The sequence below is a fragment of the Sus scrofa genome, chromosome 9, assembly GCF_054392235.1.
Source record: "Sus scrofa isolate SSC_HxYL_T2T_F1_AM1 chromosome 9, Sscrofa_HxYL_maternal_Yorkshire_Landrace_v2.0, whole genome shotgun sequence".
Lineage (NCBI taxonomy): Eukaryota > Metazoa > Chordata > Mammalia > Artiodactyla > Suidae > Sus > Sus scrofa.
Window position 1 is genome coordinate 55,792,002 of NC_139391.1, and position 11,714 is coordinate 55,803,715.

Genomic DNA, 11,714 nt, shown 5'->3' on the forward strand with positions numbered 1-11,714 from the left:
AAAGCAATTCATTAAGCCGCTGAGCTTAAGGGGGAAAAAAAAAGAAAGAAAAAAAAGTACAACAACGGCTCACTAGGAGTGAAAGAGAAAAAAGGAAAGAAATGTCCATGTTTTTAGCACAGCTTTATTTTATTGGAAGTGCTCCAAGCTGTGAAGCAAATTCCATCTCTGACAACTAATCGGCGAGGGTCTAAAACGTGCATGATTTTGCTCTTCTAGAGGAGATGAAAGAGGGGAACAGTCTTGATTTCAGACTATTCTAACCAAGTTAGGAAGTATTTTTGAAAACTGTTATTCAACCATTGAATGGAAAAAAAGAGTAAAATGCGAAAACAGGAAAGAGAAAGCCGCTGGTATCCTGAAAGTCCCCATCAATTTACCAGTTAATTCCAGCAAATGAAAAAAAAAAGAAGAAAAAAAAAAAAGGGAAAAGGAAAATGGGCTGCAAAGTTTTAGGCAGAAACTCACACCCCACTTACTACTTTGCCGTGGAGACTGGGTGAAGACTAGGTCCTGAGTGAGCTTCCCTCTAAGTCAGTGGTCTCTTTCCAACTACCTGCGGGAATCCTCTGCCCGGAGGCTAAAGAGGATGCAAAGACCATAATGCCATAATGTTTCTAATAGAGCTGCCTCCTCAAATTGGGGGGTGTGGTCAAGCCCAGGAAAGCTGGAAAAAAGGCAGTGCTGCACTGGCCCCTGACTCCACGAAGGCAGCCACTAGGGCAGGCTCAGCTGGAGAATGAAATAGCGTTATTGGCTGAGGTAACGCCAGATCACACCTTAATTCATATCATCAAAATTGCTCTTCGATTAAATTAAACTCAGGCACAGAAAGTAGTGGGGAAAAGAGCAACAGAGAACACCCTTGGAGGGATAAATCCTGCCTCAGCCTGTTGCTTTAGATTTGCTCCCTACTGAATATGTGAATATTCATGACTCACATTTCATCAGTGCCCCCTTTGAACCATGGCCAAAGTTCAGGGGAGGGCCATAGAATCCAGCCAGCAAAGGCTGTGCCAGGGAACTGCCTGTCTACCACTCAGGCACATGCTGGACTTATCTCTATAACCTGTCTTTATGTCCAATAACCTGAGGGGCAGTGTGATATATCCTAAGGAAAGAAAAATAATTATATGGAAGACAGCTGACCACATCGAGAGTTAGGAATTCTGAAAAGTAAAGCCAAATTATCCTCTTCATGAAGTCTGGTTTTAGATGATCTCTAAAATAGATGAATTTTAAGTAACCCTGACTCCTAATCCATGGAGAAGGAATAAAAGGGCAGAAATATTCATTTATTTAGAGAAAATGTAAACAGCAGGTGAATCGCATTCTAGTTGAAAATACACAGCACTTTACGTTCACATATTCAGGACTCTGGTAAGAATGTTACAACATAATATTGTTTCTATGAACTGGGTTATTTCCTTACATTTTTTTTGAAAAGTCAGTATTTGGCTGCATAATTTAAGGCTTCTATCCTAAAAGTTTCCATGCACTTTGATGAAAGGATGGGAGTTAAAATTTGCCAGGATTGACTCCTTTGCCTTTCTAACCAAGACACAAATGATCGACTTTGAAAAACTACAAAAATCTAGTAAAGGTCCTTTGGAGCAACGTCAACTTTCTCCCTTATTGTGTAAAGCTAGTGATGTGGTTAAGATGACATCATTAAAACAAGATTTTACTGCTCAACTTTTTTTTTTTTTTGGTCTTTTTAGGGCTGCATCAGAGGCATATGGAGGGTCCCAGGCTAGGGGTCAAATCAGAGCTATAGTCACTAGCCTACGCCACAGCCATAGCAACGCCGCTTCCAAGCTGTGTCTGCAATCTGCACCACAGCTCACAGCAACGCTGATCCTTAACCCACTGAGTGAGGCCAGGGATCAAACTTGCATCTTCATGGATGCTAGTCAGATTCACTTCCACTGAGCCACAAAGGGACCACCACTGCTCAACTTTTGCCTTTGCCCTTTAGCATAGCTTAGAGGAAAGGAAGAGAGTGTGGTATTGGTTCCGTTTTGTTTAATAAGTGAGAGGCACTGGGAGAAAGAACAAGTTCACACTGGAGTGGGAAGACAGACACATGCATCAACGATCTCAATAAAATGTAATACATGCTAAGAGAGAAGTTATAAAGAGAGTTGCAGAAGCCTCAGCCTGTCCTCTGCAGCCTGGTGAGTTCCAGCTTGCTGCCCCACTTAAGAAGTCCATGGTCAATTAAACCAATCACAAACAATTATAATTCCATTCACTATGTTTGCAAGAGAAGTTAAAAAAGAGAAGCGTAGTGGAGAAGACGTGGATTCTGTGCTACATGGGTGTACAGTGTGATTATTGACAAGTTCTGGAGTCTGGCATTGTCTACACTGAGTTCACACAGACAGCAGTCCTTTAGAACTGTAGCACCATCCTCTGCCGCTATCTACAATAGTGGGCAAAAGCATAAGCAGAAATCTATAGAGTGCAAAATAAGCCACAGTCCTGCTGTACACATTGCCTAGAAAATGCCCAGGAAAATAGCACGTTTTGTTGCACGCAACTTTTAGAAAACAGTCTCTTCAAAGATATAGCCTTAGATGAGTAGCCGCATACCAAAGAATCAGGTGGGAACCCTACCTTACTCCTTATACAAAAATTAACTCAAAATAAATCAAAGACCTAAACCCAAGAGCTAAAACTAAAAAAGTCTTAAAAGGAAATACAGGGGGGAAAAAACTTAATGACATTGGATTTGGCAATGATTTGTTGGAATAAGGCCAAAAGCACAGGCCAAAAAAAAAAAAAAAAAAAAAAAGAAAGAAAGAAAGAAAGAAAGAAAAGAAAAAAATATGTAAGTTGGACTTCATCAAAATTATTATTATTATTTACAATCAAGCAAAGTCTTTTTACAGGAAAGCAAACAGCTCCCAGGACAGCTGGGAGGGGGAAGAAGATTCCCCCCTCTCTATTGTCCTATAGGGGTTTTTATCCCTTAAAGATGGGGGTTACCACAAAATTACTTTTGTACATCAGAGAATACTATTAATCATGTGAAAAGACCATCCAGAGAACAGGAAAGAATTTTCAAAGTATTTATAATGGATTACATAATATATAAAGAACACTTACAACTCAATGACAAAAGAAAACAAATAACTCCACTAAAAAATGGCAAAGGATTTGATTAGATATTTCTCCAAAGATATACAAATGGCCAGTAAACACATGAATAGACCGTCAACATCACTCATCACTAGGGAAATGCAAATACAAATCAAAACCACAATGAGATGTCATTTCACACCCATTAGGATGGTATCTATCAAAAAAAAAAAGATAAATAACAAGTATTGGTGATGATGTGGAGAAATTGAAACACTTGTTCACTACTGATGAGAATGTAAAATAGTGCAGCCACTATGGAAAAACAGTAGAATGATTCTTTCTAAAATTAAACATAGAATGACCATGGAATCCAGAATTTCCCTTTTAGGTATATACCCGAAAGAATTGAAAGCAGGGACTCAAATAGATATTTGTAGCCCAATGTTCATAGAGGGATTATTCACAGTAGCCAAAATGCAGAAACAACACAAATGTCCACCAACAGATGAATGGATAAACAAAATATGGTCTATACAAATGACGGAATATAATTCAGCCTTAAAAAGGAAAGAAATTCTGATACATGGTACAACGTGGATGAACCTTGGGGATAACACGCCCAGTGAAATAAGCAGGACACAAAAGGACAAATATTTTATGATTCCACTTACATGAGGTATCTAAGGTAATCAAACTCATAGAAGGTAGAATAGAGGTGACCAGGGTCTGAAGGGAAGGGGGATTGGGGAGTTAGAGTTTAATGGAAAAAAGTGTATCAGTTCAGAGTAATGAAAAAGCTCTGGTGGAGTTCCTGTCGTGGCGCAGTGGAAATGTATCTGACCAGGAACCATGAGGTTGCAGGTTCGACCCCTGGTCTTGCTCAGTGGGTTGAGGATCCGCCATTGCCATGAGCTGTAGTGTAGGTTGCAGACACGGCTCAGATCCCAAGTTGCTGTGGCTGTGACATAGGACGGCGGCTACAGCTCTGATTAGACCTCTAGCCTGGGAACCTCTATATGTCGCAGGTGCGGCCCTAAAAAGACAAGAGACAAAAAAAATAATAATAAATTGGTAGAGGAGCCACAAAGAGAGGTTTGGAGGGAAAGAAGGAACTCATAAAAAAGAAGAAGAAAGAAAAAAAAATGAAGTGAAAAAGCTCTGGGGGTGGAATGGTGGTGATAGTTACTTAAGGCCATTAAACTGCACCATTTAAAATGGTTTAAATGGTACATTTTAAGTTATGTATATTTTACCAAAGGGGAGGAATATACTAACTTAAAAAGTACTATAAACACACACACACACACACACACACACACACACACACACACACATACACACACACACACCCTCCTGAAGAAAATAATGTATTAGGTTTAAGTAAGCCATCCATGGAGAAGATGCGTTCTCATCTACATGGATAGACAGGGCCTGACCCTCAAAAGAAGTGGGAATGAATTCACAGGAAGACCACAGGACCTCCCTCCCCCACAAGGAGGCTTCGGCTATGTCAGCAGTCAAAGAGGGGCTCATAATATCAGCCCACCTCATCAGGTTGTTGAAATTACTGTAAAATCGGATGATTACCTAAACAGCACACTAAAAAGGCAATACTGATTGTTCTTTTCCATGCTCTGCAATATTAAATTCTAGGGAGCAGGACCTCAGCTGAGATGGCTGTAGGGTTTAAGATCCTCAAGAAAACAAATTAAAGCCCAGTGACCTAGAGGACAGGCCCCACCTGAAAGATTTATGTTAAAAGAATTGTATACTTTTCCAAAAGAGTATCTTTCATTTAGACACAGTTGCAACTCGCCTTGAATGAATCCAGAATAATTAACCCGCAGGCTATCTTCTGTTTTTACTGCGAAGAAATCTCTTTCCCTTTTCTCAGCATAACAAGCTACATTGCAAGTTAGTATCTCCCAAAACGAAAAATATTGGAGGTGAATTTCCAGAATCTTAGCCTGGCCAGGGGGCTTAACACCTCCCCCATCTACCTTCCCTTTTTCCCACCCCAACCCCCCAAATGCAGGAATGCCCTTCACTGGGATCCACAATGACCCTTTTTTTTTTTTTTGCTACTTCTTGGGCCGGAGGTTCCCAGGCTAGGGGTCAAATCGGAGCTGTAGCCTCCGGCCTACGCCAGAGCCACAGCAACGCGGGATCCAAGCCGCGTCTGCAACCTACACCACAGCTCACGGCAAAGCAGGATCCTTAACCCACTGAGCAAGGGCAGGGACCGAACCCGCCACCTCATGGTTCCTAGTCGGATTCGTTAACCACAGCGCCACGATGGGAACTCCACAATGACCCTTTATATCATTGTTGTTACTAAGTCCAGGCTCATTCTGCTCGCCACAGGACAGGCCAATAAATCATAAACCGGGAGACAAGTTGTCGGGGGCAAGGAACTTTATTCTGAAAGCCAGCAGACCAAGAAGATGACTGACTCATGTCTCAGGACCATCTCCCCTCAGTCAGAATTCAGGCTCCTTTAATACAAGAAAGAGAGGGGACTGGTTAGTTGTTGCAGACTTCTTGGTAAAGTCATTTGTTCTTGTAGCTGTCCAGGTAGGTCAGGTCATGTTGTTCTTGTAAATCTCCAACAAAACAAATGTTATTCTCTGTTCTGCAACTTTTAATCTAAAAATGTAATACTCTTAAAGGTCATGGCCTCAAGAATAGGCTATTCTGAGAGTTCCCCTTGTGGCTCTGCGTAACCAACCTCACTAGGATCCACGAGGATGCAGGTTCAATCCCTGGCCCCACTCAGTGTGTTAAGAATCCGGCATTGCTGTGGCTGTGGCATATGCCAGCAGCTGTAGCCCTGATTCGACCCCTAGCCGTGGGTGTGGCCCTAAAAAAAAATGAAAAGAAAAGAAAGAATAGGCTATTCTGTATATTTCAGGCTATAGGCAGCATCCTTTTGCAAAAGGTGCAGATAACGAAGCACAAGTGACAGAGGACAATAGTGAAAGCTAAAGGAAAAGGAACAGATCCAATATGGAGGCAGATTTGCTCGTCCCTCTTAAACCATGTCAGAGCCCAAGAAGAGGTAAGTCTGAACTGAACAATGCCATCAAGTTTAATAAGAAACAAAGCAAAATAGCCATTTATTGCATATCACATATTATCTCTTCTTTCCTTCCATCTCCCTTAGAGAAAAACTTCCGATGCTTTGGAAGACCCCATATTTTGAGGGAAGCAGTATCCGAACAAATTATGCAGACTGAGTAAGAGTAAAATCCAGATACCTTTACAAGTGCGATCGGTCGTCACCCAGTGTGGAGGGGGCCACAGACTCTAAGATGAAAGGAAAGCAAAGAGCAGAGAGCTATCGTCTGTTCACGCTCCAGCTCTGGAACTTCTTATCCTGTACTTCGCAATGAATCTCTCTCCTTTCCAGGATCAAAGGCCAAGCCTTGTCTTGCGCCACGGGCGAATCCGCAGTGGCACTCCTAAGTGTGCGCATATACATCTGGCCCCCAGGTGTGGTCCTTCTGTGCACCAGGGAGCCATACAGAGGCTGGAGTTCTTGTCAGAGTCCTCCCAGGCCCCCGAGGTGGCCACTCCGCCAGGGCTGGCACCAGCTTTCTCTTGTCTCCTTGCTCTTGAGTAGGTATTTTACATTTGCGGCTGGGCAGGCAGGCCCCCAGATGGACACCCTGCAAAGCAGCTTAGATAAAGCTTGTGGAACACGCTTCTCCATCCTGGTTCTCAGAGGCCCACCGAGCATCCTTTAGATTCCATAAATTCACAAAGTTCCAAGCATCCTTTAGATTCCAAATTCATGGAGAGACAGAGTGATGGTTGTGGAATCTAGGAGAGCCCACCGTAAACCATGGCTAACCACAGCCTTCTTTGACACTGTTCCTTTCTGTGTATTTTTATCACTCTGCCCCCAACCCCTCCTCCCTCAAAATACCTTGACTTTTTCTCTCTGCCCATTGAACTCCTACCAAGTCATTTTTAAATCTTTTTTTTTTTTTTTTGGCTTTTTAGGGCCACACTTGTAGCATATGGAGGTTCCCAGTCTAGGGGTCAAATTGGAGCTATAGGCGCCGGCCTCTGTGCCACAGCCACAGCAATGCTAGATCTGAGCCACGTCTGCAACCTACATCACAGCTCATGGCAACGCCAGATCGAGGCCAGGGATCAAACCTGCAACCTCGGATTCATTTCTGCAGAGCCACAGACAGGAGTTACAAAATGAATAAGTGGTCATAGCTTATTCAAACAATACAGAAGAGGATGCATTAAAAACTGAAACTCACCAGCCCTGCCCCCTTTCATCGAAAAGTTAATGAGTGTTTACAGTCTGATATGCAGCCCTCTGGGGGTTTTTTCCTGTATGTTTTCCCACGGGGTTTTGTTATATGTACTTTCCTGCAGCTTGCTATTGAGCACTGGGCGGTACCTCTAGTAGAATCATCTTTCTCTGTAGTCCCCGCAGAGCAACCTCATTCCAAGCTGTAACCCTCCATCAAACCTTGTAAATTCCAGCTCACCTGTTTTTTCCTCTGCCTCCCCCGATGCCCAGGCTTTTTTTCCCTGAACCTTTTCACACAGACCTCTTCTTGCTCATGTGTCGTCACAACATGCTGAGTAAGTGTTCACCTCTCCCTCGCATGTCTTTCAGCCTTATCTCCCCAACAAGGATGTGATTCTGGGAAGACAGACATCCTCATAGCATGCAAGGTCCCTCCTCAGCAAACTCCCTTTACATAACAGCCATTAATACGGGCCAGATGCGAAGCTGTGGTTTGACAGATCAGACTATGGGATGTGCAATATGATATCATTTTTTTTTTCTTTTTAGGCCCACACGCTCAGCATATGGAGGTTCCCAGGTTAGGAGTGAATTGGAGCTACAGCTGCTGGCCTACGCCACAGCCGTAACAACGCCGAATCCAAGCCGTGTCTGCGCCCTATGCCACAGCTCACAGCAACACCAGATTCTTAACCCGCTGGTCAGCTCTAGAGGTGATCGAAATTCAAGGCAGCTTAAAGAATTTGTGTTGAAATCATGCTCTTACGCATTCTCCAAGATTGAAATTCAAGTACTTTAACCTTCACTCCTGGAACAATTCTGCCTTCTATCTCTTTTCCCAAGTCATAAATATCCTTTTTAATCCCAAAGCAATACAGATTTATTGTTTAAAAATTGAGAAATATGGAAAAAGTGAAAACAGAAAATTAAATTTATCTATAACCCCCCACCACCACCACCAACAGATAGCCAGAAATAATATTTCCATGGATAATTTCTTTCCAGGCTTTCTAATGTAGATAGGAGCTTTTTCTTTTAGATAAAATAAAATAGACCATATTACACATGGTAGTTTAGCCTACTTTTCCTTAGTTATAAATCTCAACCTACCTTTAATGCCATTAAATAGTTGCCTGTGCAGTATTTTATTAGTGCCGCCCATATGCTCACATGTATCCTAAATAGTCTAGAAATTTAGCATAAGATTGAGCCTTCAGGAGTTCCCGTTGTGGCTCAGTGGTTAACGAATCTGACTAGGAACCATGAGGTTGCAGGTTCGATCCCTGGCGTCGCTCAGTGGTTAAGGATCTGGCGTTGCCATGAGCTGTGGTGTAGGTCGCAGACATGGCTTGGATCCTGCATCGCTGTGGCTCTGGTGCAGTCGGGCGGCTACAGCTACGATTAGACCCCTAGCCTGGGCATCGCCATATGCCGCAGAAGCAGCCCTAGAAAAGGCAAAAAGACGAAAAAAAAAAAAAAAAAGATTGAGCCTTCATTCTGTACTGACTCTTGAAGAGAATCATGAGACCTGGGTTCAATTCCAAACACTACTTATTAGTTGTAGGTTTTCAAGGGGAGGGGTCTCTGGGCATTGGTTTTCTCATCCATGAAGTAACAATTACATAGTGGTTTCTAGAAAGTCCAGGAGGAGGACTTCTGAACATAAATCATACCATGCACAGTTTAACTGCTTCTTGCTGCCCACAATGTACACTCCATATGAGAGGGATTTCCCCTTTCCCTTCATTCTTTGATTTGCTTTCCTTTTATTTTCCCGTTTCCTTTGCCCTGAAACAATGAAATCTGATGCCTTTGATCTGCTCATCATAGGATGGGTGTTTGGCCTCTTCCCTGATTTGGCAAAGTCGGCCCCAGTCCCCCGCTGTGAAGCACAAGGTCTGTTTTGAGCCCCAAGGACAAGGCAGGTCCTCCTCCGCGTGCTTCCTTCCCCAGGCTCCTCGGCGCTCCGTGCCCCTGGTGGAGAAACTGACTCCCGGAACCTGAATTAAGTTTCTACGTTCTCAAAGTCTCCAGCCAGAGAGAGACGATGAGGAAATGTGAAAGGCACATTCATTTTCTTTGGACCAGAAACAGAAACATAAATCTCTTCCCCGCTTAAAGGGGCCAGGACGGATTTTTGTGTTCCACATCAAAGAGGAGCTAGGAAGCTCTCTGTTTATCTACTCGTCCTCGATGAAAATGGATGGAGGACTCGACTCGCTCATGACTTGGAATCTAAAGGTGTCTCTGAGGTCTGAAGCTGTAGTTTACAGAAAGGTGTGCCAGGGTTCCCGAATTCTGCATACAATCCTGCACAACTGGAGTTGTTAAGGGGATTCTCATGCCCATTGCCTGGAGGAAAAGATGTCCCTTCTCTGCCCTCAGGTCCAACCTAGCTGCTGATGTAACTGGCCCAAGACCCACAAAGCTCAAGAGATGGAGTCCAGATTTGAACTTTATCACGGCAGATTTCTGGAGTCTGTCGATCTGTGTATCTCAAGAAGAGACAGCATCTCAGCAGAAGGTCTTCTGTGGCACAGCCGCAGAGAAGATAGGAAGACGCTTCAGACGTTTTGTTTTTCTTACGAATGCCATTGACCCCAGAGACCTGTGACTCTGGTATGAAATGGGAGTGGGCTGAGGAAGAGCCCTGACCCATCTCAACATCTCAGGAGGCGCTGATATTCCCAGGGATCTGCAAGCAGGCTCCAGAAGGATGGTGGCCTCGGAGCCCTGAGCTGCTTCGGAGACATTTCTTTCCTGATTTCCTCATCCATATTACTCACCACTGTGATAACATTCATGGGACTAGGCATTACTCCTCGCTGCTGCCCAGGCTCCTAGCAGATTTTTTTCTCATCGAGATGTTGAAAAATAAAATGAGATAATAGAGAGAGAAAATGCTTTGAAAGTGAAGTTGCTTTGCATATGAAAGGGACTGGAGATTTTGTTTATGATAGCTCCGATGAATCCTGCCTTGTCTTACAGCAGCCAACGGTTATAACATTTCATTGTTGGAACTGAAATTGCCTCATAATAGACAAGTGCCACAGAACTTGGATCAGTAGATAAACACTACAGGGAAGCCTATTTCAGAGCAAAATGCTGAAGTGCTTTTGAGCTTTTGGAGAGCTTTTGAACATGTGGAGCCATTCAAAAAAGAAATGAGTGCCTGGAAAACCACTGGAGCCATTGAATTAGAGCTTAGAGGACCAGCCAGCATGGATGTTGCAGAGAAATTTCTTCCACTGGACCTGATGACAGCAAAGGTTCCATCCAGCTCTAAGAATCTGTGATTCCAGTATGATCCACTGTGATGACCTCTACTGCTATTTTTAAATATGCAAAGGGCTGTGATGTAGAAGAGGAAGTCATTTATTTTAAATACATCAAACTAAGCCTAGGTGATAGAAGTTTCAGGAGGTGAGCTTTGGCACAAGAAAGGAACAACATTCGAACATTTGGAAATGTTGCACAGTTCATTGTTTCAAACTCAGGCAGAAGTAACCATGGGAGAATGAATCCAGACAAGGCTAACTCACCCGTGTTAGACCACAAACTCCTGACATTCAATCCTATTCTGAGTTCTCTCTCTGTCTCATTGCTGTCTCCAATCCAAGGTCACAAGTACATGGCAAATGTCTATTTGAAAAATCAGAAGAAAGCCATGTGTAGTGAGTGACCATCTGCTGAGCATCCTTCTCTCTCCTGCTGCCTTGCAACGCCTTCTTTTCTTAGGCTGTCTTTTTTTTTTTTGAGGGAGAAATGAATATGCTTATGTTATCCCAGGACCTACAAAAGCCAGACTGAGGTGGATTAAAAACTCTTGATGGGAATGTTCCATTCGTGGTTGGATACTGCCTGTGGTTACCACATTTTGGAATGCTCTCCTCCACCTGACCCCTTAACAAAATCATATTCAATCTTCATCTCCTCTCCTCTCTGAATCTCCCCTGCCTGACTTTACCCTCTCACTCCTAGCATCATAGGGGATAAGGTCTTCACGTTCCCAATTACCTTGTGCATAAATCCAAAAGGTATTTGCTGCCGTATAGGTTAGTTTTGTGTTCATGCTTAGAGTAAAGACTATGACTTATTTATCTTCCTATCTCCAGCATCTGGCCCTTGGGAGCCTCTCAGGATAGGTTTATTTGGTTGAAAATAGGCATCAGTTTTAATTTATTTTAGAGCTGAAAAGGTTAGCTGCAAATCTTGTGACAGTCTCCAATGTAACCAAACATGAGTATCTTAAAATGTTAGATATGTTTATGAATCCGCCCCTCGCCTCAAAAATCTTTTTGAGCTACTAGAGAAAAGAAATCAGAGAGCAAGGAAGCTCTTACCTCAGGGCCTT

At 43.2% G+C, this 11,714-nt stretch overlaps 1 protein-coding gene across 6 annotated transcripts in view; it reads right to left on the reverse strand.

Annotated features, from left to right (window-relative positions):
• The window catches only part of ETS1 (ETS proto-oncogene 1, transcription factor), a 134,873-nt gene extending 134,303 nt beyond the window's left edge, over positions 1–570 (reverse strand). For 3 of the 6 annotated variants that reach the window (XM_084974122.1, XM_084974121.1, XM_084974120.1), the window contains exon 1: positions 469–570. The gene's annotated coding sequence lies outside the window, so the exon portion shown is untranslated. 6 annotated transcript variants of the gene reach the window in all.
• Between the last annotated feature and the right edge of the window lie 11,144 nt (positions 571–11,714).